Below are 26,617 nucleotides of genomic sequence, written 5' to 3'. Positions count from 1 at the left end.
CCACAGGTGATGCCCTTTTATTTCCGTTTGAAAACTGATTTATTCAGGCTTCCCAAAGTGTGGGGCAGAGGCAAAGACATTCCTGACGTTCGGGGCAACAGAACAATAGGTAAGCAAAGGCCCAAGGCAAGGTTTCTCCACTGAGACTTTCTTAGTCACACTTATATCTGAGTTTTCTGAAATGCTCCCATTCCCTTCATCTATCCAGTAAATGGACATGTCACAGAGCTTGGAGGTGGTACATATCTTCGACAAAAATCCATGAGCCTATTCTGGGGAGTGGCCAGAATTCAGGAAGAAAACAGGAACTAAGTAAGATAGTAGGTGTTGCCCATTCACGAGTCAAGCGCAGTCCATTCTTAAATTGGGCAAGATGAATTCTGGGAAGCTTTCTTCTAGATAGCACATACCCATTGATGCATTCTCCTTTCTAATGTCTACAACCATGGACACAGTGGGATAAACAGACTTAGAAACACTCGCCTTGTCAAACGACTTACTAGAAACAGTGCACTCCAAACCATACAAACCGACTTTCCTACCTATTCTCAGATCATGAGACAAAACCACAAACCCACACCCACACCCACAAAGGCACCTCCTTCCCCCAAGTACATCTGTGACTATCTGAAATGTCCTCTTACTGGTGGGCCATACTATGTTCCCCCAAAATGGCCTGTCCTGTGTCAGATCTGGTCTCCTTGGCCAATTCTGTGGAGTTGGCAGGAGCCAGCAATGAGACACTACATGTTTTTACAGGAAAGGCCCTTCTTCGGAGCTTTTATGACATTTGTCCATCCTCACATCAGTAGATACCAAGACTGACTCTGTCCTTGGTAAATCCAAACAAGTGAGACCACTGGGACTGGGAATGGGACTGGCAATGGGTGCCTGGATTCCTGGATCCCAAGTTCAGAGAGTTCCATCACCAAGGAAGTGAGTTGAGGTTACTTTCTTCAGGAATTGAATGACGTCACTGCCTTGGCATCCACTTTGTCCTAACAGATGCTTCCAAGGATCACAATGAGAAGGAGGCTACCCCTACTTCCTGTGACACTTTCAGAAGTTAGTATGGTATATCAACCATAGGCACCCGGGAGCAGCTCTCCACACAAGCCTGGTTTGGTCCAATTTCTCTACATTAAGAAGAGAGCGGCTGATGCAGACACAACCCTTCATACTGACCAGGTTGTTTGCCATGGAATATGACTTTTGCTCTCTCAGGTCCTTCATAGCTGCCTACACCTTCTCCAGGTATCATTTCTGCATGGACCTTTGAGGTTCTCAGCAGGTGGAAATTCCCCTACATTCCTGTATTGTAAGACCAACTCTTTCCCTGCTCTAGTGTAAAGTCATATTGAGGGAACAGTGTATGGTTAGGTTTAAAAACATGTTCGAATTGGGTTAGAAATCATTCTTCATGATGATTAGTGGTATTGGGAACCTGCGATATTTATAAGAATATAGAGGTGAAATATAAGTATGAAAACAGAAATCTAGGTAAGATTTGAAGGTCAGAAGGGCATTGGGCTCTTGATTGAAATACTTAGCTTTGAATTACATTCTGCACACTTGTCTCAGATAAATCTATATAGAACGGCATAGGACCTTGTACCTTGGATGATTGATTGTAGAAGAGAACATCCACTGAAACAGGGATAGTCCGTAGGATTAGGAAGAGAGTCGGTATGTTTAGGAAGAAGAGTGAGTATATAATTTGGACCAAAAGTTGTTTAGCAATAGGGTCTTGGTTAGAGAGTGAAGGTAAATATCAGCACATGTGAAGAGGTAGTCACAATGATGAACTGAGTAAAATATGTAAGAAAGCAGATATCAATAGAGACATTATGAAATCAGGGAAATATAAAGTGAGTGATAGAATTAGACATTTTCAACAGTGGTGAGATTGAATGTATAATCTTAGGAAAAAACAAATATGTAGTCACCAATAGGAATGACATTTGAAAACATGAGGTAACCCTGACATAGATGTTTTTAGTAATCCATATTCACTTTCCATTTATGATTTGGTTCAATCATAAGTTTGACCTTTGCATTTTGTGTCCAGAATATTACTGTGATAAAAATATATGTACATCAGGTAACATGAGTATTTCTTCCACTATTTCTGGGAGCGATATTTCAAGACTTATAAATTAGTATTTGCGTACAAAGAAGTGTACCCTGTGTCTATGTATATAGAGATAATGCATGAATAGACAAAACTGTGAATAAATAATATAACTGGTTCCACTTTAAATAATGGATTGAATTGATATCGAAAATATATGAGAAATCATATATTTTCATAAAGTCATTCATTCCAACCAGTTATATATCTAATGGTAATATTAGGGTTATGGTTTATTATGAAGTGTGTGAGAGTTTTGCTTTAAAATTAATTATGGAAATCGAAAATAATGTGTTTAGAAAGAAGTCTCATGAAAAGACCAGCCAAGAAACATGGAGGAATACATGTGTTCTGAAGCAGGAAGTGATTGAAAGTGAAACAAATGCCTATAATTTTGCTAAATTGTGGATGAAATATATATCTTGTGATGTGCATAAACTGAAGAAATAGTAATATACCAGTGTTGAATAAAAATGAACGTCAAAATACACATCATGTCCCATAAGAATCTACTTGCATTAATGTTAAACAAGGTCAGTTACTGTAGAAATATTAGGATTTGTATTCACCATTCACTGAAATTAGTTGTGAGTACTAGGAAAGAAATATGTATTTCAGGTTGATGAATATTTCTTAGAATAATCTTGGGAAAAGTTGTTAATAAAGCCACATACAAGAATATGGATGAATTTAGGGAGTGTACATTAAGACCCATATGTTTCATATTTTGAAAAATCTGGAGAGTATATATATATATATATATATATATATATATATATATATATATATATACACACACACACACACACACACACAGACATTAAAATGTAGCTATATATATGCTAATCGTAATTCTGCATGAAATCTATATCGTCCACTGATACAAAAATATTCAGTTTACTGAACATGGAAAATCCCAAAGAGTGGCCAAAAGTCACAAGAAGCCAGGCCCATTGAGGTCTACAATGTGAGCTCCATGTGTGGTTTGACTCTCATCTATGGCTGTCAATTCTTTCAGAATAAAATCATGTGATATCCTGGCTGAGATTCCCAGTGCTCTGTAGAAAGACAACCTGGGCCAAGATCTCATTTTCCAAGGGCGACTCTCAAGCATGGCCTCCTAAAATTCCAACACTATCCCTAAAAATACTTCTCTGATGTCAGTTCCAGAACTCAATCTCAAAGGGGAATCAAACCAGAGTTGAAGCCCTGGTGGACCCACTCATCTCTTCCAACCACCACACAAATGACCACAATTAAAACCAAAACACTCCCACATGGCCCTCATCTTCTTGCATAAAGACACTCATCATAACTTCTGGCTGGAGGATTCATGAGAAGCGCAGCACAAGACAGTGTCCAAAATAATCTCCCTTTCCCCTCATTTGCCTAAAGTCATGGTGGCCTGTACACCCTTCCCGTGAACCAGGAGTGATCAAATAGGCCTGCCGTTAATACTGCTCCAATTCTCCAATTTGAGGCCTACTGACTGTGGGGTTTAGATTCTTTATTTGAATTGGATTTATAAGTAAACCCAAGAACCTATGGGCTAGCATCTGCAGGGCTTTGAAGAACTTATTTGACCCAATGGATCACTATTCTCACTTGATGGAAGTCTGGAACCTTACCGAGGAATGCGAGAGACTTCATCCACAATGACTGATTTTTGGCCATTTTGATTTTGGATGCACACATGGGATCTTTCTTTAGATCCATCAGGTGCTGAGAATCTAAGCCACAGGCTCACACAGGGTCAAGAGGCTGATTCAGACACATCCCTTTCCAAAGCAATTAAGCAAAGAGCCACAGGTGATGCCCTTTTTATTTCCGTTTGAAAACTGATTTCTTCAGGCTTCCCAAGGTGTGGGGCAGAGGCAAAGACATTCCTGACGTTCAGGGCAAAGAAAAATAGGTAAGCAAAAGGCCAAAAGCAGGGTTTCTCCACTGAGACATTACTGGTCACACTGATATCTGACTTTTCTGAGATGCTCACAATTCCCTTCAGCTATCCAGTATAAGGCCTTGTCACAGATCTTGGAAGTGGTATATATCTTTTACACAAAACCATGAGCCTATTCAGGAGAGTGGACAGAATTCAGGAAAAAAACAACAACTTAGGAAGATGGCAGATGTTGCCCATCAATCAGGCAAGCCACCATCCATTAATAAAATGTGCAGGATGAATGATGGGAAGCTTTCTACTAGACAGGACATATCTATTGATGCATTCTCTTTCTAATGTCTACAACCACGGACAAAGTGAGATACACAGACATAGAAACACTTGCCTTTTCAAAAGAATTACTAGAAACTGTCCACTCCAAACTAAACAAACTGACTTTCCTACCTATTTTCAGAACATGAGACAAAACCACAAACTCACATCCACACCCACAAAGGCACCTCCTTCCCCAATTAGGTCTGGGACTATCCGAAGTGTCCTCTGACTGGTGGGCCATACTATGTTCCCCCGAAATGGCCTGTCCTGTCTCAGATCTGGTCTCCTTGTCCAACACTGTGAAGTTGTCAGGACCCAGCGGTGAACCACTACCTGCTTTTTTAGGAAAGCCCCCTCTTCAGAGTTTTCCAGGCATTTTGCCATCTTCACATCAGTAGTTAGCAAGAAAGAATGACTCTCTCATTGTTAAATCCAAACACGTAAAACTACTGGGACTGGGACTGGGACTGGCTCTGGGTGCCTGTCTTCCTGGATTCAAAGTTCAGCGGGTTCCATCACTAAGGAAGTGAGGTGAGGTCACTTCCTTCAGGAACTGAATGAGGTCACTGCCTTGGCAACCACTTTGTCCTAACACCTGCTTCCAAGGGTCTCATGAGATGGAGGCTGCCCCTACTTCCTCTGACACTTTCACAAGATAGAAAGGTATATCAACCATAATCACCCGGGAACAGCTCTCCACACATTCCTGGTATGGTCCATCTTCTCTACATTAAGCAGAGAGAGGCTGATTCAGACACAACCTTTCATCCTTACCAGGTTGTTTGCCATGGAAGATTGCTTTTGCTTTCTCACGACCTTCATAGCTGCCTACATCTTCTCCAGAGATAATTTCTGCATGGATCTTTGAGGTTCTCAGCAGGTGGAAGATCCCCTACCTTCCCGTATTTTAAGACCAACTCTGTCCCTGCTCTTCTGTAAAGTTAGATTGAGGGAACAGTGTATGGTTAGGGTTAATAACATGTTCAATTTGGATTAGGAATCATTCTGCTGGATCAATTATGGTATTGGGAACCTGCGATATTTATAAGAATATAGAGGTGAAATATATGTATGAAAACAGAAACCTAAGTAAGATTTGAAGCCCAGAAGGGCATTGGCGCTTTGATTGGAATACTTATCTTTGAATTATATTCTGCACCAATGTATCAGATAAGTCAATATACAATGGCATAGGACCTTGTACCTTGGATGATTGAATGTAGAAGATAACATCAAATCAAACAGGGAGACTCGGTAGAAATACGAAGATAGTCTATAGGTTTAGAAAGAAGAGTGAGTATAGGATTTGGAACAAAAGTTCTTTAGCAATAGGGTTTTGATTAGATAGTGAATGTAACTGTCAGCTCATGTGAAGTGTCAGTCATAATGATGAAAGGGGAAAATATATAGGAAAGCAGACATAAATAGAGACATTACGAAATCAGGCAAAGTATAAATTGAGATATTGGATTAGATATTTTCAACAGGGTTGAGTTTGAATATATTATCTTAGGAAGAAACCAATATGTCGTCAAAAATAGGAATGACTTTTTAGAGCATTCGGCAACATGGACATGGATGTTTTTAGTAATCCACGTTCACTTTCCACTTAGGGTTTGGTACAATCAGAAGTGTGACCTTTGCACTTTGTGTCCAGAATATTAATGTGATAAAATGTATATGTTGATCAGGTGACATGAGTATTTCGTCCAACATTTCTGGGAGCAATATTTTGAAAACGTATAAATTATATTGGGTTTACAAAGAGGTGTACCCTGTGTTTATGAATATAGACATAATGTATGAATAGACCATACTCTGAATAAATAATATTACTGGTTCCACTTTAAATGATGGATTGAATTGATATCTGAAAATATATAAGAAATCTTATATTGATATACAATCATTCATTCCAACCAGTCATACATCTAATGGTAATATTAGGGTTATGGTTTATCATGAACAGTGTGTGAGTTTTGCTTCATGTGATTATGGAAATAGAAAATAATGTGTTGGAAAGGAGTCTCATGAAAAGACCAGTCAAGAAACATGGAGGAATACATGTGTTTTGAAGCAGGAAGTGATTGAAAGTGAAACAAATGCCTATAATTTTGCAAACTTGTGGATGAAATATATATCCAATGTTGTGCATAAACTGAAGAAATAGTAACGTACCAGTATTGTGAAAAAATGAACGTCAAAATACATATCATGACCCATAGGAATCTACTTGCATTGATGTTAAACTGGGTCGATTACTGTAGAAAGATTAGGATTTGAATGCACCATTCACTGAAGTTAGTTTTCAATACTAGGAAACAAATATGTATTTCAGGTGGATGATTATTTAAGAGAATAAAGTTGTGAAAAGTTGATTATAAAACCACATACATGTATATCAATGAATTTAGGGAGTGTATAATAAGACACATATATTTTATTTTAAAAAATCTGGACACATTCACACACACACACATATACACACAGACATTAAAAAGTAGCAATATATATGCCAATCAAAATTCATCGTGAAATATATTTCATCCACAGATGCAAAAATATTTATTTTACTGAACATGGTTTTATGTATAATGTTGTTCTACTAGGAAGCTCATCCATAGTTTGAATTTTCAGTTCCAATAGCGTTTAATCAGCCAAATCACAAAACTATACGTGTGATAACATGTAGGATTCTATATGTGCATATAGAAATACATGTGCTGAATAGGCTACAGAGAAAGGGAGACAGGAATTCACATATTTGTTAAGTATAAAAACACATGGAGAACTATTTCAATAAAAAATTGTTTAGATTTATTACACCATTCCTTTATCATGCAAAAGGCAAATCCAACTAAACACCATGCCTCCTCTGAACTGCTTGTATTTCTATTCTGTTTTGGTTATTTTTCTCCATCATATTAGGATTAGTATTCAGAGTCTAGTAGGGTATGGGTTAGTGTCAGGGATTCAGTATTTCGAATGGAAAATTAGATAATGAATCCAATGTGTATGCAAATATGTGGGACACAAAAATCTTCCCACTCTTATCCAGAACAATGCCCTGACATTACCTTCACTCTAAGTAAGACACAATTAGAGGAGAAGAGTTAGAAAATCAGTGAATTCTTATCTGGAATGGAAAATTCTCAGGAGTTCACCACCTTGTAGGTGGTAATGGGTTTTCCAAAAGTGAGGGACAGGGTTGATAGATCCAACCTTATCTTTTATTAAATTTGGGAGCCATCTTGCCACAAAGACATGAAAAGATAATTTTGGCTTCACTATAAATTACTGTAAAATTTGAACCTGCTTGGAATGCCTGCCTGTGCCTTGAACTCACGCATGCCTGGCTCTGTGACCAGATAGCAGCCTTCTCTGAAACTTTAGTGACACCTCATAAATATTGCACTTCTCTGGCCAGACAACGACCCTCTCTGAGGCTCTAATGGTCCTCATGATTTCTGATGTTGGGGCCAGAAAAAAAAAATGTAAACTACCATTAGTGTGATGCTTGTCAAAGTTCTGGTATCTGTAATACCCCTTGTGTGTAACTGCCTGGAATATAAAGCTGGGCTCTAATAAAGGTGGGGTTGCTGTCTTGTTCCCGCCATTTTGGAAGAGAGACAGCCCGGCCAGTTGAAATAATTAGTTTGCATTAATTTGATTTTAATTGGAGTGTGTGGTATTGTGTCCTGGTCTAATATTGTGTCGTTTCCCAGCGAGATGACCCTGCCCAAGCATATCACAAGACCAGACTGCTGGAAATTCTGAAGCTGGCCTTCCCTCCAGGGCTCCAGGCTGGAGAGCCAAGTTCCAAGACCTTGGAGTGAGCATTTGGTCTGGGGAGCACTACAGTGAACCACTGAACTAAAACTGTTAGGAATCCCCTGGTGGAGGACATCTCCATATGTAAGTGGTGCCTTTATAACATGTAATATTCGGTTAAGGGAGATCTATTCTGATGACAGAGAGGTGGCCTCGGGAGGCTCACATATACTCCTGTCTGGGACAGTAAGGGGAATCGTTCTTTGTTCTGTTCTGTAGGGAATTGCTCTGGAAGGATAGAGAGGTGCCGACGGGCACACACGCACTTGTACCCCTGAGCTTTACCAATACATTGCATTGCTCCTCAGATTTTCTGTTTCGGTGCAGGGTTTCTGTTTTTTTTTTTTTTTTTTTTTTTTTGTGTGTGTGTGTTGTTCTGTGTTCTATATGTTTTTTTGTTTGTTTGTTTGTTTGTTCGTTTTTGTGCATTTTGTTGTGTGATTTCTGTGGTAAAAACTTAAGGATATTGGATGTGGAAATGGGTAATAAAGCAAGTAAGCCTGACACCCATTTGGACTGTGCTTAAAGGAACTGCAATGAACATTACCACCCTTGGTTAAGCAGGATGAGAGAAGCCCCTAGCTGGCTGACTGGAGCACACCCACTGCAGAGGGCAATGCCTGCTGGGGATCTAAGAACTGAGTATCTCCCAGGTTAACAAGTGAAACTACTTTAAAACCCTTTGTCCCTGCAGATCAGGAGAGTCACAAACTTTGGGAAGAGTCCCCTGTGTTTCTCCTTTGTTAGCAAAGCAATAAAACCCCATTTTTCTTTTTCTCCAAACACTGTCCTCATTATTAAATTGGCATTAATTGGCTTCAAGGTCAGGAACTGAACTTTAAGTTACAAATTTTGATATACCACCTCCCCATCCGCCCTGTACCTTTTTGAGACCTGAATACTGAAATGTTAGGAGATGGATCCTGCTTGGGGTGGAACCAAACCAGAGAAGCTAATCATGTAAGTAAAAGGAGGGACTGAGGGACTTGCAGCAGCTGCCAAAGCCCTGTTGCTTCAGGGAATTCCCTCCTTCCTTACCTGAACTGAAAGGATTATGCCACCTCTGTCTTCTGAAAAAAGAGAAAAAGAAAAAGGGGACACTATATGCAGTAAAGTCACCATGTAGACCCTTGATTTTACATTTCAGGTTGCCCCTCTGTGAAAACATCTGGTTCCCTTGTGGGGACATCTATATTGCACTGGTGTAGGAGATTTTTCTCTTATCTGCTCTGTTTTAAAGGCTTCTGTCTGTCAGCCATAGTCTGGAGCTCCTTTCTGTCTATCTTGTGTCTTTGTTTCTGGCCCTTTAAGATAGGTGCAATAATGTGTTGATATTATACATTGTTTCTTGGGAATGATCTTAGCTGAATGTGTGTCTAAATTATGATGTTCTATTGTTACAATCTGGTATCTGAATGGGTTTTTGAAGCATTGCACAATCTTGCAGTTAAAAGTCGGGATTAGGTAATTGTTTAGTTTATGATTTCAGATAATTCATTCCAGAGAACTTTAATACTTAGGATGCAAAACTAAAGAACTCTACTTCCAAGTTGGCAAGTAACTTCCCAATCATTCAGGCTTTTTTTTTTCACCAATTTTGAATTGGGTAGCCTGAGAAAATATCATTGTGTGTATCAGTGCATTAATTTGGACAAGGATAGTAAATCATAATATGGTTTCTGTTGATAAGAAAAGATGTAAAGATATAAAATTTTGTGAGTTGTATCTTAAACATTTATCATAATTTTCAAAATCCTAACCTGAAAATTATGGTTAAAATGCGTTAGGCCTGAGGTGTCTGCTCAGAATAGCAGTTTTTTCCTGCTCCTTCCAGACCTCAGACAGGACTTAGATTCAAATGCAAATGAAAGAAGCCTGCAAGCTCAGTATCAGACTGATCTGGGGCCTAAGGAAGAAAAAATGTAAATGATATGGTATTTACAAATTACTGGCCAGTCATTTTTTCTAGGACTCTTACTTTTTTTCCTTAGTTTCTGGTTTTTTTTTTTTTTTTTTTTTTTTTTTTTTTGAGCTCATGATTTTGATCCTGCAGACCTAGGTTAATGTTTTTCTGATCAGATCTATCTTTGACCAACTGTGGAGTTTTTGAAACATTGCAATGGAGATTTCACCTGCGAAAAGCTTCAAGGCCTTTACTATTATTATGTGTGCACACTTTTGTTATGTGTTGTATGTCTATATATACATATGTCCGTATATCATACATGTGATACACAAATTAACATATAAAAGGAGCGCTCATAAAAACAAATTTTAAAAAGTGGATCCAAAGATCTTCAATTCATGACATTTAAATGGTTAAATTGAAATTTGAAAAACAGATAAAAATAAATGTCTTTAAATTTAAGCTTAAGAGTTTTTCTAGGTGTTCAAAAATCTAATAAAATATTAATGTCTATAAAATGTCTAATATGACTTGGTTCTAGGACGTTTCCTTCAACAAAAAAAAATGGTTTACACTGTTCAATACATTTGTCTAATATTTTGATAAATTAGTAAAGTAAATATGATATGGGATTACTCATTCATGAGTACTTTTGTTAGATATCTGATTGATTAACTAAGGTCTGTATAAGTTTGTACTAAAGTATGTATAAGATTGTAAAAATCAGTCATGTATTAAAGAGACAAAAATTTCTTAAAACATAAGTTTACCAATAACATTGTGTTTATTTACTTTTATTTTTTCTAGAGCAAGCAACCATAAAAATTAAACAAATGATTAAATAAGAACTGTTGTTTTAGAGCACTGTACTGCCATTTATTTAAAAACTTCCATGTAATTGTGGTGCTATTAATGTGCTTATATCTTCCAGGTATACAAGTCTGTAAGGTAGAAACTTAAAAGAGCATTATATCAAACTGCTATTCTGAAGTTGTATGGTAAAAATATATATTGGGCATTCATTTACCTGTTATCAATAAGACATGTAAAGTTTTATGTTACTTTTTACATTGGGAACAATTTAAATATATTTTTAATTTAATGAGAGCCTAATCTATGTAAAGGTTAAGAACATTCAGCCTTTCTTTAATTCATGTTTTAAATGTGATATCATATCATGTTAGCTAATGTTCATGTGACCTCAAACAATTTATGTAAACTTTGTAAAATGATATTTAAAAAAACAAATTTCCGCTTTAGAACTAAAACACTTGAGATTTATAAAGAGCCCTGCCTTACCTAAGATAAGGCTCTGTGTCCCAACTTACTACATGTTAGAATAACTACAAAAGCAGTAGGTCAGATTTTATTTCATTTAAAGTTATTTTCAAAAGCTATTTTTTTTTTCTGTCAAGATTACTAGGATCTCAAACAGGGGACATAATGTATAACTCAGCCAAAAAATTCAGGGTAGGTATTACATGAACTAAGTATTTTTACTTTTGTTAATTTTATTTTGAAATTTTCTTATAAGAGATCTAAAGATTCCCTGTTATTGTTTTACAAATTTGTTGCTTTAAGAACACAACATGGGTTTATTCAAGATAATAAGTCATCACCTACAATACAGACAGAATAATACAGATCCCAATTTATTAAAAAAATAAATAATTATAAAGTTATAGACATTAAAGCCCAGTACTCTTAATGTAAGGCTGTTAAAATTTATTTGTTGGATGTTTAAGATTAGGATTTAAAATTAAAGTTAAATGAAAGGGCCAAGAAAACCAATATTTGGATCTTGCCCTCTGAGTCAGTCTAAATTCAGGGAACAGGATACTTTTCTAAAGAGCTTTGCAACTCTGAGCCACATAACCTCCTGATCAGGGAGATAAAAGAGACCACTGGAGAACAGAAAGCCAATCAGTGCATTTGCTAAGAAGAGGAGAGTAATCAGAGAAGGGAGACATCCCTGATGCTTCCGAGGGAAGCCACATGGTCAAGCAAGACCTGGACCCACCTAGCGCAAATGACACTAGCAGAACTGAGAAGCTGCTCTCAAGATTCCCCAGAAATGACTCCCATAAAAGCTCAGCTGACTGTTAACAATAGATAGAAACAAAAGTCAGTTTGACTGCTTCATCTTAAACACTTAGCAAAGACAGTAAATACCAAAATACAGCCATTCCTGTGCATTTTAAATAATAATAATATTTTAAGGTATACACTTTATGTTAGCCTCCCAAAATAAGTAAGACTGGAGGTTACAAAGAAGGATTCTCAGACAAGAATGCCTGATAACCATAAAAAGAGACTATCAAGAGGAGCTTCCAGAGGCAGAAGTTTTTAGTTTAAGGCCTACAGATATTCTTAACCTACACAGGTAGGCTTGGTGTTTGCTAGTATGATTATCCAGCCCTGAGTAACAGAATTAAAAGTTTTTCTATTAGACACAGAGATAATACTAGTAAAAGGATTTTGCAAGATCAGTGACAATTAATTATTAAACTGTAACTTATGGGGAAGGACAACTGTAACACTAAAAGTTAAATATTAAGTTGTCAGTCCTGATAACTGGGGATATTAAAGACTGGTGAGGGAACTTCTATACAGTGACATGTTCCAGCTGCTGCAACATTTATTCAGTACTCATGGTTTTTGTTTCTGTCATAGAAGAATCCATCCTCAGATGCCTTTACAACCTGTTCTTTCCCAACCAGACTTCAAAACAAACTGACTTCTAAAAGGCAACTCATGTCCTTTAACTGAATTCCAAAAGGCCACTCATGTCCCTCATGCCATGCCCCCTCACATCACCCTCATTCAGCTCAGAAGAAGCCAAAATGTGTGATGCCTCTCTTCTTACAACAATGATGCCAAAAATAAATAGACTATCAATATAAGTAAATAATTAAGTCAGGTACAATCAGGAATTCAGTTTTGGGTGAGTTCTAAAAATTTGGAGACTGTTACCTGAATGATTAAAATTTCCTCAGTGCTCTTCCCCTACCCTATCAAAGATTTGAAAGGGACACATTAGAAAAGGGGGGAATGATAGACCCAACCTGATCTTTTATTAAAATTGGTAGGCATCTTGCCACAAAGCCATGAAAAGATAGTTTTTGCTTAACTATAAATTACTGAAATTCTGAACCTGCTTGGAATGCCAGCCAGTGCCTTGAACTCACCCATTCCTTGCTCTCTGACCAGATATCAGCCCTCTCTGAAACATTAGTGACACCTCATAAATATTGGCCTCCCCTGGCCAGAAAACGACCCTCTCTGAGGCTCTAATGGTCCTCATAAATTCTGATGTTGGGGACAGCAAAAAAAAAGTAAACTACCATTAGTGTGATGCTTGTCAGAGATCTGTTACCTGTAACCCCCGTTTTGTGTAACTTTCTGGGCTATAAAGGTGGGCTGTAGGAAAAGTGGGGTTGCTGTATTGTTACCACCATTTTTGGAGGGAGACGCAGCCTGACCAGTGGAAATAATAAGCTTGCTTTAATTTGATTTTAATTGGAGTCAGTGGTCTTTTCTAGCGTCCTGGTCTAACAGGTAAACACTCCACAAACATGGAGCTCTGCCGGCCTAAAGACTCCTTAAGAAACTGCTTCTGAGGTTAGGCACTTGAAATATATGTTGTTATCAGGAGCTTTAGCTTCCTTTCTATTGAGAGCATCAAAGCTGTGTCTGCATCTATGTGACCTGGAGGACATGGTTTCTTATTTTCAAAAGGACATGAGACAGCAGTGCTGAATTCACTCTTTGTAGGTAAACTGTGGCCACTTAAGGATAAGTGTCTCCCTGTGTGGACTTTGAAGCCATTTGGTCATCCCCCACTTTTCAAGTTGTTTCTTACACTGGGAGTTTGGTATTTGCTTCACAAAATACAATGAGTTCAACTGGGACCCAGTGCTGGAGGGAGTTCTGTCACGTGTGGTGGGTCAGGGTCTGCAGGAGAATGTAACAACCAGGATTCAATCCCACATAGATTTCCCCCTTGACCATAACAAACTGATTCTGAACATTGCCTTGAAAATCTCCATATAAAAAGATGCCTTTATTTTGAGAGGTTTCAGACATATAAGTTTCTGCTGGATGCACCATGTCAGTCACAAGCCATTTGCAAGCCAATGTCAGATCCACATGGCCACAACACAGATGTTTTATCACACACCTGCACACCACCTCTCTAGTTCCACTATTCAGTAAGCTCCAACTTACTGGTATTTCTGTTCTACATCATTTTCATGAAACCAAGTCAATCAAGGCACTGTCTGATACACTCATGATCAGACACAGGACATCAAAAAGTTCTCCAGTGCCACCTAGTAATGGGAATGTCAATAATTTCATGGTATTTATCTAGCCAATTTTCAAGGATCAAGTTGGAGGCATTGTGGGTTTCAATTCATTTAGGGACCATTAAATATTGAGGAAGCTCATTTCAATGAAAGTTCTGGAGAACTCTCACAGCCAATTCTTTGCAAAGAGTGGCCTAAAGTTCACACGAAGCCAGGCCCATTGAGGTATACAATGTAAGGTTCATGTGTGTTTTGACTCTCAACAATGACTGCCAAGTCTTTCAGAATAAAATCATGTGATATCCTGGCTGAGATTCCCAGTGATCTGTGGAAAGCAACCCTGGGCCTAGATATCAGTTTCCAAGGGCGACTGTCAGGAGTGGCCTCGTAAAATCCCAACACAATTCATGGCAATTCTTCTCTGAGGTCAATTCCAGAACTCAGTCTCTAAGGGGATCACACCAGAGTTCAAACCCAGGTGGACCCAGTCATCTCTTTTCCAACCACCACACAAATGACCACAATTGAAACCAAAAAGATCCCACATGACCCTCATCTTCTGCCATATAGACACTCATAATAACCTCTGGCTGGAGGTTTCCATGAGGGGCGCAGCCCAAGACAGTGTCCAAAATTAGCTTTCTTATGCCTCATTTGCCTAAAGTCAGGGTGGCCTGGACACCCTTCATGAGACCAAGAGTGATCAAATAGGCCTGCCCAAAATACTGCTCTGCTTCTCCATTTTGAGGCTTACTGACTGTAGGGTATAGATTCTTTGTGTGAATTGGAGTCATGAGAAAATCCAAGCACCGATGCCCTAGCCTCTGCAGGGCTTGGAAGAACTTATTTGACCCAAAGGATATCTATTCTAACTTGATAGAGGTCAGGACCTTAGAGAGGAAGGCAAGAACTTCATCCACATTGACTCTTCTTTTGGCCATTTTGGTTTTGGATTTACACATGGGATCTTTCTGTAGATCCATCAGGTGCTGAGAATCTAAGCAACAGACTTACACAGGGCCAATGGGCTGATTCAGACACATCCCTTTCCAAGCAATTAAGCAAAGAGCCACAGGTGATGCCCATTCATTTCCATTTGAAAACTGTTTTCTTCAGGCTTCACAAAGGGGTGGCCCGAGTCAAAGACTTTCCTGACATTTAGGGCAACAGAACAATAGGTAAGCAAAAGGCCCAAATCAGGGTTTCTCCACTGAGACTTTCCTGGTCACACTGATACCTGAGTTTTCTGAGATGCTCCAATTCTCTTCAGCTATCGAGTACATGGCCATGTCACAGAGATTGGAGGTGGTACATATCTTGGACACAAAACCATGAGCCTATTCTGGAGAGTGGCCAGAATTCAGGAAGAAAACAGGAGCTTAGGAAGATAGTAGGTGTTGCCCATTTATAAGGCAAGCCACAGTCCATTCATCAATTGGGCAGGTTGAATGCTGGGAAGCTTTCTTCTAGACAGGATACATCCCTTGATGCATTTTATTTTTTAATTCCTACAACCATGGACACAGTGGGATACTAGACATAGAAACACTTGCCTTGTCAAACGACTTATAAGAAACAGTCCATTTTAAACCAAACAAACCACCTTTCCTACCTATTCTCAGAACATGAGACAAAACCACACACTAACACCCACACCCACAAAGGCACCTCCTCTTCCAAAGCAGGTCTGTGAGTACCCGGAGTGTCTTCTGACAGGTGAGACTTATTATGTTCCCCCAAAATAGCCTGTCTTGTTTCAGATCTGGTCTCCTTGTCCACCCTGTGAAGTCGTCAGGAGCCAGTGATGAACCACTACCTGCTTTTGAAGGACAGGCCCCTCTTCAGAGCTTTCCTGGCATTTGGCAATACTCACCGCAGTAGGTACCAAGAAAGACTGACTCTGTTCTTGGTAGAACCAAACAAGTGTGACCACTGGGACTGGGACTGGGACTGGCACTGGGTGCCTGGCTTCCTGGATCCCAAGTTTAGAGAGTACCATAACCAAGAAAGTGAGGTAGTTCACTTTCTTCATGAACTGAATGAGGTCACTGCCTTGGCAACCCCTTTGTCCAAACACTTGCTTCCAAGTGTCCCATGAGATGGAGGCTGCCCCTAATTCCTGAGACACTTTCACAAGTTAGAATTTTATATCAACCATAAGCACCTGAACAGAGCTCTCCAAACTGGCCTGGTTTGGTCCATCTTCTCTACATTAAGAAGATAGAAGCTGGTTCAGACACATCCCTTCATCCTGTACAGGATGTTTGCCATGGAAGATGATTTTTGCTCTCTCAGGTCCTTCATAGCTGCCTACATCTTCTCCAGGGATCATTCTGCATGGATCTTTGAGGTTCTCAGCAGGTGGAAGATTCCCTACATTCCTGTATTGGAAGACCAACTGTGTCACAGCTATTCTGTAAAGTTAGATTGAGAGAACAGTGTATGGTTAGGGATAATAACATGTTCAATTTGGGGTAGGAAACATTTTGCGGAATAAAAAATGGTATTGGGAACCTGCGATATTTACAAGAATATACAGGTGAAATATAAGTATGAAAACAGAAATCTAGGTAAGATTTGAAGCCCAGAAGGGCATTGGGCCCTTGATTGGGATACTTAGCTTTTAAATACATTCTGCACAGGTGTCTCAGATAAATATATATTGAATGGCATAGGACATTGTACCTTGGATGATTGAATGTCGAAGAGAACATCCATTCAATAAGGGATTGTCGGTAGGATAAAGAAGATATTCGGTAGGTATAGAAAGAAGAGTGAGTATATGATTCGGACCAAAAGTTTTTTAGCAATAGGGTTTCGCAAAGAGAGTGAATGTAAATGTCAGCTCATGTGAAGAGTCAGTCACAATTATGAACTGGGGAAAATATGTAGGAAAGCAGATATCAGTAGAGGGTATAGGAAATCAAACAATGTATAAAGTGAGTGATAGGAGTAGACATTTTCAACAGGCTTGAGGTTGAATATATAATCTTAGGAAGAAAGAATTTTGTAATCACCAATAGGATTGACATTTGAGCACATTAGGCAACCTGTACATGGATGTTTTAAGTAATCCATGCTCACTTTCCTTTAAGGCATTGGTACAATCATAAGAGTGAACTTTGTTTTTTGTGTCCAGAATATTACTGTGATAAAATGTATATGTAGAACAGGGGACATGAGTATTTCTTCCACCATTGCTGGGATCAATATTTTGAAACCATGTAAAGTAGTTTGGGCGTACAAATAGGTGTACCCTGTATCTATGTATATAGAGATAATGTCTGAATAGACCATACTGTGAATAAATAATATAACTGTTTCGAACTTTAAATAATGGATTGAATTGATATCTTAAAATATACACAAAATGTTATATTGATTTACGATCATTCATTCCAACCAGTTATATATCTAATAGTAATATTAGGGTTATGGTTTATCATAAGAGTGTATGAGTTTTGCTTCAAACGTGATTATGGAAATCGAAAATAATGTGTTCGGAAAGAAGTCTCATGAAAAGCCAAGTCAAAAAACCTGGAGAAATGCATGTGTTCTGAAGCAGGAAATGATTGAAAGTGAACAAATGCCTATTAATTTATGAACTTGTGAATGAAATATATATCCTATGATGTGCATAAACTGAAGAAATATTTATGTACCAGTTTTGAATGAAAATGAAAGTCAAAACACATATCATGTCTCATAGGTGTCTACTTGCATTGATGTTAAATTAGGTCAGTTACTATAGAAATATGATTTCTTTGCACCATTCACTGAAGATAGTTTTCAGTACGAGGAAACAAATAGGTATTTCAGGTGGATGACTATTTCTGAGACTAATCTTGTGAAAACTTGATTATATATTCGCATATATGAACATAAATGAATTTAGGGAGTGTATATAAGACACATATATTTCTTATTTTGAAAAAAAATACACACATACACACACACACACACACACACACACACACACACTCACAGACATTAAATCGTAGCAATACATATGCCAATCGAAATACTTCATGAAATATATATCATCCAGAGATCCAAAAATATTCATTTTACTTAATATGGATTAATGTATAATGTTTTTCTACTAGGAAGATCACCCATTGGTTGAATTTTCAGTTGCAACATGGTTTAGGAGAAGTGATCTCTTCTCACAATTTGTATCTGTCAAGTCAACCACCTCACAAGAATGTACATGTGATACCAGGTAGGATTCTATATATGCATATAAAAATACATGTGCTGAATAGGCTACAGAGAAAGGGAGACAGGAATTCACTTATTTGTTAACTTTAAAAGCACATGGAGAATTAATTCAACAAAAAATTGACGTGATTTATAACTCCTACCCTACATAATGCAAAATGCAACTCCAAGTATAAACCATGCCTCCTCTGAACTGCTTGCATTTCTATTCTGTTTGGGTCAATTTTCTCCATTATATTAGAGTTAGTAGTCAGAGTCTAGTAGGGTATGGGTTAGTGTCATGGATTCAGAATTCTGAATGGAAAATTGGAAAATGAATCCTATGTGTATGCAAATATGTGCTACACAAAAATCTTCCCCCTCTCATCCAGAACGATGCCATGACATGACCTTCGCCCCAAGTAAGACACAATTTGAGGAGAAGAGTTAGAAATTCTGTGAATACAAATCTGGAATGGAATATGCTCAGGAGTTCACAAACTTGGAGTTGGTAGAGGAGTTTTCAAAAGTAAGGGACAAGGTAAACCCTCCACAAATATGGAGATCTTCTGGCCACTGAGGGCTAAATGTCTCCCAGTGTGCACTGTGTAGCCATTTGGTCATCCTCCACTTTTCATGGTGTTTTTTTGCTGCTGCACTGGGAGTTTGGTGTTTGCTTCATGAAATACAAGGAGTTCAACTGGGACACAGAGCTAGAGGGAGTTCTGTCACGTGTGGTGTGTAAGGGTCGGCAAGATAATGCACCAACCAGGCTTCTATCACACATAGCTTGCCCCCTGGACCACAGCAACCTGATTCTGAATATTTCCCTGAAACCTCTCCATATAAAAAGACACATTTACATATAAGGGTATGCCAGATGCACCATGTCAGTCACAAGAATTTTGGAAGCCAATGGCAGATCCATATGGCCCCACCACAGATTTTATACCATACACCTTCCTACCACTGCTCTAGGCCCACTTTTCAGCAGGCTCCAACTTACGGGCATCTCTGTTCTACACCATTTTCATGAAACCGAGACAATCAAGGCAATGTCTGATATACTCATGATTAGCAACAGGACATCCAAAGGTTCTCCAGTGCCACCTGTTCATGGGAATTTCAAAAATTTCATGGTAATTATCTAGCCACTTTTCAGGATGAAGTTGGAGGCACTGTGGGTTTCAATTCATTCAGGAACCATTAAATTTTGAGGAAGCTCATTTCAATGAAAGCTCTGGAGAATTCTCACAGGCAAGGCTTCCAAAACAGTGGCCAAAAGATCACATGAAATCAGGCCGATTGAGTCTACAATGTTTGGTCCATGTGTGTTTTGATTCTCAACTATGGCTGCCAAGTGTTTCAGCATAAAATTATGTTTTATCCAGGCTGAGATTCCCAGGGATCTGTGGAAAGCCACCCTGGGCATAGATCTCATTTTACAAGGGCGACTCTCATGTGTGGCCTCCTAAAATCCCAACACAATTCATTGCAATGCATCTCTGAGGTCAGATCCAGAACTCAGTCTCTAAGAGGAATCACACCAGAGTTCAAGCCCAGGTTGACCCAGTCATCTCTTAAAATCACCACACTCATGACCGCAATTAAAACCAAATAACTCCCACGTGGCGGTCATCTTTTTCCATGGAGACACTCATCATAACCTCTGGCTGGAGGTTTCCATGAGAGGCGCAGCCCAAGACAGTGTCCAAAATAAGCTCCCTTGCCCCTCATGTGCCTAACGTCAGGGTGGCCTGGACACCCTTCCTGTGAACCAGGAGTGATCAAATATGCCTGCCCATAATACTGCTCTGCTTCTCCAATTTGAGGCTTACTGACTATCGGGAATAGATTCTTTGTGTGAATTGGAGTCATGAGAAAACCCAAGCACCTATGGGCTAGCCTCTGCAGGGCTTTGAAAAACACATTTTACCCAAAGGATCTCTATTCTCACTTGATGGAGGTCAGGAACCTTATACAAGAATGCGAGAGACTTCATCCACAATGACTGCTATTTTGGCCATTTTGTTTTTGGATGCACACATGGGATCTTTCTTTATATGCATCAGGTGCTGAGTATCTAAGCCACTGGCTCACACAGGGCCAAGAGGCTGATTCAGACACATCCCTTTCCAAAGCAATTAAGCAAAGAGCCATAGGTGTTGTCCATTTATTTCCATTTGAAAACTGTTTTCTTCAGGCTTCACAAAAAGGTCGCCTGAGTCAATGACCTTCCTGACTTTCAGGGAAACAGAACATTAGGTAATCAAAAGGCCCAAAGTAGGGTTTCTCCACTGTGACTTTCCTGGTCACACTGATATCTGAGTTTTCTGAGATGCTAGCCATTGCCGTCAGCTATCCAGTACATGGCGATGTCACAGAGCTTGGAGGTGGTACATATCTTGGACACAAAACCATGCGCCTATTCTGGAGAGTGGCCAAAATTCAGGAAGAAAACAGAAACTTAGGAAGTTACTAGGTGTTGCCCATCCATAAGGCAAGCTGCAGTCCATTCATAAATTGGGCAGGATGAATGCTGAGAAGTTTTCTACTAGACAGGACACATCCATTGATGCATTCTCTTTTTTAATGTCTACAACCACGGACACAGTGGGATACACACACATAGAAATATTGCATTGTGAAATGACTTACTAGAAACAGTCCTCTCAAAATCAAACAAACCTCATTTCCTACTTATTCTCAGAACATGAGACAAAACAACAAACTCACACCCACAACCACAAAGCACCTCCTTCCCCCAAGTAGGTCTTTGATTATCCGGAGTTTTCTCTGACTGGTCAGCCATACTATGTTCTCCCGAAATGGCCTGTCCTGTCTCAGATCTGGTGTCTTTGCCAACTCTTTGAACTAGTCAGGAGCAAGTGGTTAACACTATCTGCTTTCTCAGGAAACAACCCTCTTCGGAGCTTTCCTGGCATTTGGCCATCCTCAATTCAGTAGGTACCAAGAAAGACTGACTCTGTCCTTGGTAAATCCAAACAAGTGAGACCACTGGGACTGGGCCTGGGACTGGCTCTGGGTGCCTGGATTCCTGGATCCAATGTTCAGAGAGTTCCATCACCAAGAAAGTGAGGTGAGGTCACTTCTTCCAGGAACTTAATGAGGTCACTGCCTTGGGAACCACTTTGTTCTAACAGTTGCTTCCAAGTGTACCATGAGATGGAGGCTGCCCCAATTCCTGTGACATTTTCACAAGTTAGAATGGTATATCAACCATAGGCACGTGGGAACAGTTCTCCACACAGGCCTGAATTGGTCCATCATGTCTACAGTAAGAAGAGAGAGGCTGATTCAGACACAACCCATCATCCTGATCAGGTTGTTTGCCATGGAAGATGACTTTTGCTCTCTCAGGTCCTTCATACTTGTCTACATGTTTTCCAGGGATAATTTCTGCATGGACCTTTGAGGTTCTCAGTAGGTGGAAGAACCCCTACATTCCTGTACTGTAAGACCAACTCTGTTCCAGCTCTTCTGTTAAGTTAGATTGAGGGAACTGTGTATGGTTAGGGTTAATAACATGTTTGATTTGGGTTAGGAATCATTCTGTGGGATGAATAATGGTATTGGGCACCTATGATAGTTATATGAATATATAGGTGAAATATAAGTATGAAAACAGAAATCCAGGTAATATTTGAAGCCCAGAAAGGCATTAGGCACTTGATTGGGATACTTAGCTTTGAATTTTGTTCTGCACAGATTTCTCAGATAAATCGATATACAATGGCATAGGTCCGTGTACATTGGTTGATTGAATGTCTAAGAGAACATCCAGTCAAAAAGGGATAGTCATTTGGATTAGGAGGACAGTCTGTAGGTTTCAGAAGAAGAGTGAGTACAGGATTTGGACCGAAAGTTCTTTAGCAATAGGGTCTCGGTTAGAGAGTGAATGTCAATGTCAACACTTGTGAAGGGGCACTCACAATGATAAACTGTGGAAAATATGTAGGAAAGCAGATATCCATAGAGATATTGGTAAATCAGGCAAACTATAAAGTGAATGGTAGGATTAGACATTTTCAACAGGGTTGAGGTTGAATGTATAATCTTAAGAAGAAACAAATATATAGTCACAAATAGGATTGACTTTTGAGAGCATTAGGCAACCTGGACATGGATATTTTTAGTAATCCATGTTTACTTTCCATTTAGGCTTCAGTAGAAACATAAGTGTGACCATTGCATTTTGTGTCCAGAATATTACTTTGATAAAATTTATATGTAGATCAGGTGACATGAGTATTTCTTTCATCATTTCTGGGAGCAATATTTTGAAGACGTATGAATTTTTATTGGGGGTACAAAGAGCTGTACCTTGTGTCAATGAATATGGAGATAATGCATGAATAGACCATACTGGGAATAAATTATATAACTGGTTCCACTTTAAATAATCAACTAAATTGTTATTGGAAAATATATAAGAAATCATGTTTTGATATACTGTCATTCATTTCAACCAGTTATACATCTATTGTTATTATTATGTTTATCGTTAATCATGAAGGGTGTGTGAGTTTTGCTTCAACAGTGATTATGGAAATCGAAAATAATGTGTTTGGAAAGAAGTTTCATGAAAAGACCAGTCAAGAAACCTGGAGGAATACATGTGTTCTGAAGCAGGATTTGATTGAAAGTGAAACAAATGCCTATAAATTTGTGAACTGGTGGATGATGTATATATCCTATGATATGGATAAACTGAAGAAATAGTAATATACCAGTGTCGAATAAAAATGAGCCTCAAAATACACATCATGTCCGATAGGAATCTAATTGCATTGATGTTAAACTGGGTCAGTTACTGTAGAAATATTAGGATTTGAATGCACCATTCACTGATGTTATTTCTCAGTACTAGGAAACATATAAGTATTTTAGGTGGATGAATATTTCTGAGAATAATCTTGTGAAAATTTGATTATAAATCCACATACATGAACATAAATGAAGTTTGGGACTGTATATAAGACACATATTTTTCATATTTTGAAAAATCTGGAGACTATGCACACACACACACACACACACACACACAGAACACCCACACAGACATTAAAATGTAGCAATATTTATGCCAATGGAAATTCATCATGAAATATATATCATCCACAGATCCAAAAATATATATTTTACAGAACATGGATTTATGTATAATTTTGCTCTACTAGGAAGCTCACCCATAGATTGAATTTTCAGTTCCAACAGAGTTTAGGATGAGTGATCTCTTCTCTCAATTTCTATTTGCCGAGTAAACCACCTCACAAAAATGTACGTGTGATACCAGGTAGAATTCTATATGTGCATATAAAAATACATGTGTTGAATAAGCTTCAGAGAAAGGGAGACAGAAATACACATGTTTTTTTTTTTTAATTTTGAAAACACGTGGAGAACAATTTAATTAAAAATTGACTAAATGTATAACACCTAAAGTTTATCATGCAAAAGGCAAGTCCAAATATACACCATGCCTCCTTTGAACCGCTTGTATTTCTATTCTGTTTGGGTTAAGACACAATTAGAGTAAAAGAGTTAGAAAATTTGTGAATACATATCTGGAATGGAAAATGCTCTTGAGTTCACAAACTTGGAAATGGTTGAGGAGTTTCCAAAAGCAAATGACAGGGTAAACACTACACAAACACGGATCTCTTCTGGACTAAAAACTTTTTGAGAAATTGCCTCTGAGGTTGGGCACTTGAAATATATGTTGTTGTCAGAAGTTTGAGCATTCTTTGTAGTGAGACCATCAAAGCTGGCTCTGCATCTATGTGACGTGGAGGACATGGTTTCATATTTTCCAATGAACATGAGGCAGCAGTGCTGAATTATCTCTTTGTAGGTAAACTGTGGCCACTGTGGGCTAAGTGTCTTCCCGTGTGGACTGTGAAGCCATTTGGTCATCCTCCACTTTTCGTGGTGTTTCTTGCTGCTGCACTTGGAGTTTGGTATTTGCTTCACTACATACAAGGAGTTCAACTGGGACACAGTGCTGGAGGGAGTTCTGTCAATTTTGGTGGCTCAGGTTCTGCAGGAAAATGCACCATCCAGGCTTCTATCCCTCATAGCTTGCCCCATTGCCCCCTTTTCCATAGCAACCTGATTCTGAACATTCCCCTGAAACCTCTCTATATAACAATATTCCTCTACATAGAAGGGTCTGCTGGCTGCACCATGTCAATCACAAGCTATTTGGAAGCCAATGGCATATCCACATGGCCCCACCACAGATGTTTTGTCACACACCTGCCCACAACAGCTCTAGACGCACTACTCAGCAGGCTCGAAATTACTGGCATCTCTGTTCCACACCAAGAACCTCACCCCCCACCCCACTGGTGCATAGGCCTATCCACAAGTATGACTGTATGCTGGATCGGTAGTCAGTGAAGGGTATGATCCAATTACAGTGGTATCAACCTAAGACAGGAGGCTGACGCCTAGAGGTCAGTTTTTCCCATGATGGGTAAGAACCATATGTTGAAATGGACAACCTACCAGGCACGGTCCTTAAGCCACATTGCTTGTTGTTTAATTAATCAGAAGGGGGGAGATGCTGAGGGCCATTGCTAAGTAAGAATGACGCAGGGCATGATCCAGGTCATTTGCAGTGTCATTGCGTGTAAGGTGACCTTGCTCAAGGACCAGGGCGGATTCAGGTTTAGGGTGTATCCTGCTGGGATTAGGGAGAATCCTGCTCCATGGGTTTAGGGTGGTTCCAGGTTTAAGGTGTACTCTGCTGGGAATAGGGCTTATCCTGCTGCCTCAGGGATGCCCGCTCCTTGAGTTCCTCTTGAGTTCTCATGGGATTCACAGAGGTTTTGGGATTCAGAACATGATTTGGGCCCAGAACGTGAATTCCCCCAGAACGTGTTTGTAGGTTGCCAGTGTGAGTTTGGGAATAAAGAATTGCTGTTTTAATCTACAATTCTGTGAGTGGCTCGTGATTTTGTGCCCAGCTAGTCTGCGGCAGCCCATAGTTAATGCAAGCCGCTGTGCATTCATAAATTGGGCAGGATGAATGCTGGGAAACTTTCTACTAGACTGGACACATCCTTTGATGCATTCTTTTTTCTAATGTCTACAACCACGGACACAGTGGGATACACAGATATAGAAACACTCGCCTTGTCAACTCACTTATTAGAAACAGTTCACTCCAAACCAAACAATCCGCCTTTCCTACCTATTCTCAGAACATGAGACAAATCCACAAACACACACCCACACCCACAAAGGCACCTCCATGCCCAAAGTAAGTCTCTGACTATCGGGTGTGTCCTCTGACTGGTGGGCCATACAATGTTCCCCTGAAATGGCCAGTCCTGTCTCAGATCTGGTTTCCTTGGCCAAATCTGTGAAGTTTTCAGGAGCCAGGAGTGAGCCACTACCTGCTTTCTCAGGAAAGGCCACTCTTCTAAGCTTTTCTAGCATTTGGCCATCCTCACATCAGTAGGTACCAAAAAGGACTGATTATATCCTTGGTAAATCCAAAGAATTGAGACCACTGGGACTGGAACTGGGACTGGATTTGAGTGCCTGGCTTCCTGGATCCCAATTTCAAAGAGTTCCATCACCAAGGATGTGAGGTGAGGTCACTTCGTTCAGGAACTGAATGAGATCACTGCCTTGGCAACCACGTTGTCCTAACAGTTGCTTCCAAGGGTCCCATGAAATGGAGGCTGCCCCTTCTTCCTGCGACACTTTCACAAGTTAGAATGGTAAATAAACCATTGGTAACCAGGAACAGCTCTCCACACAGGCCTGGTTTGGTCCTTCTTCTCTACATAAAGAAGAGAGAGGCTGATTCAGACACATCCCTTCATGCTGACCAGGTTGTTTGCAATGGAAGATGACTTTTGCTCTCTCAGTTCCTTCATAGCTGCCTACAGCTTCTCCAGGGATCATTTTTGCATGGACCTTTGAGTTTCTCAGCTGTTGGAAGATGCCTTACATTCCTGTATTGTAAGACCAACTCTATCCCTGCTCTC

The sequence above is a fragment of the Callospermophilus lateralis genome, chromosome 12, assembly GCF_048772815.1.
Source record: "Callospermophilus lateralis isolate mCalLat2 chromosome 12, mCalLat2.hap1, whole genome shotgun sequence".
Lineage (NCBI taxonomy): Eukaryota > Metazoa > Chordata > Mammalia > Rodentia > Sciuridae > Callospermophilus > Callospermophilus lateralis.
The sequence above is the reverse complement of the archived record's forward strand: the minus strand, read 5'-3'. Positions refer to the sequence as shown.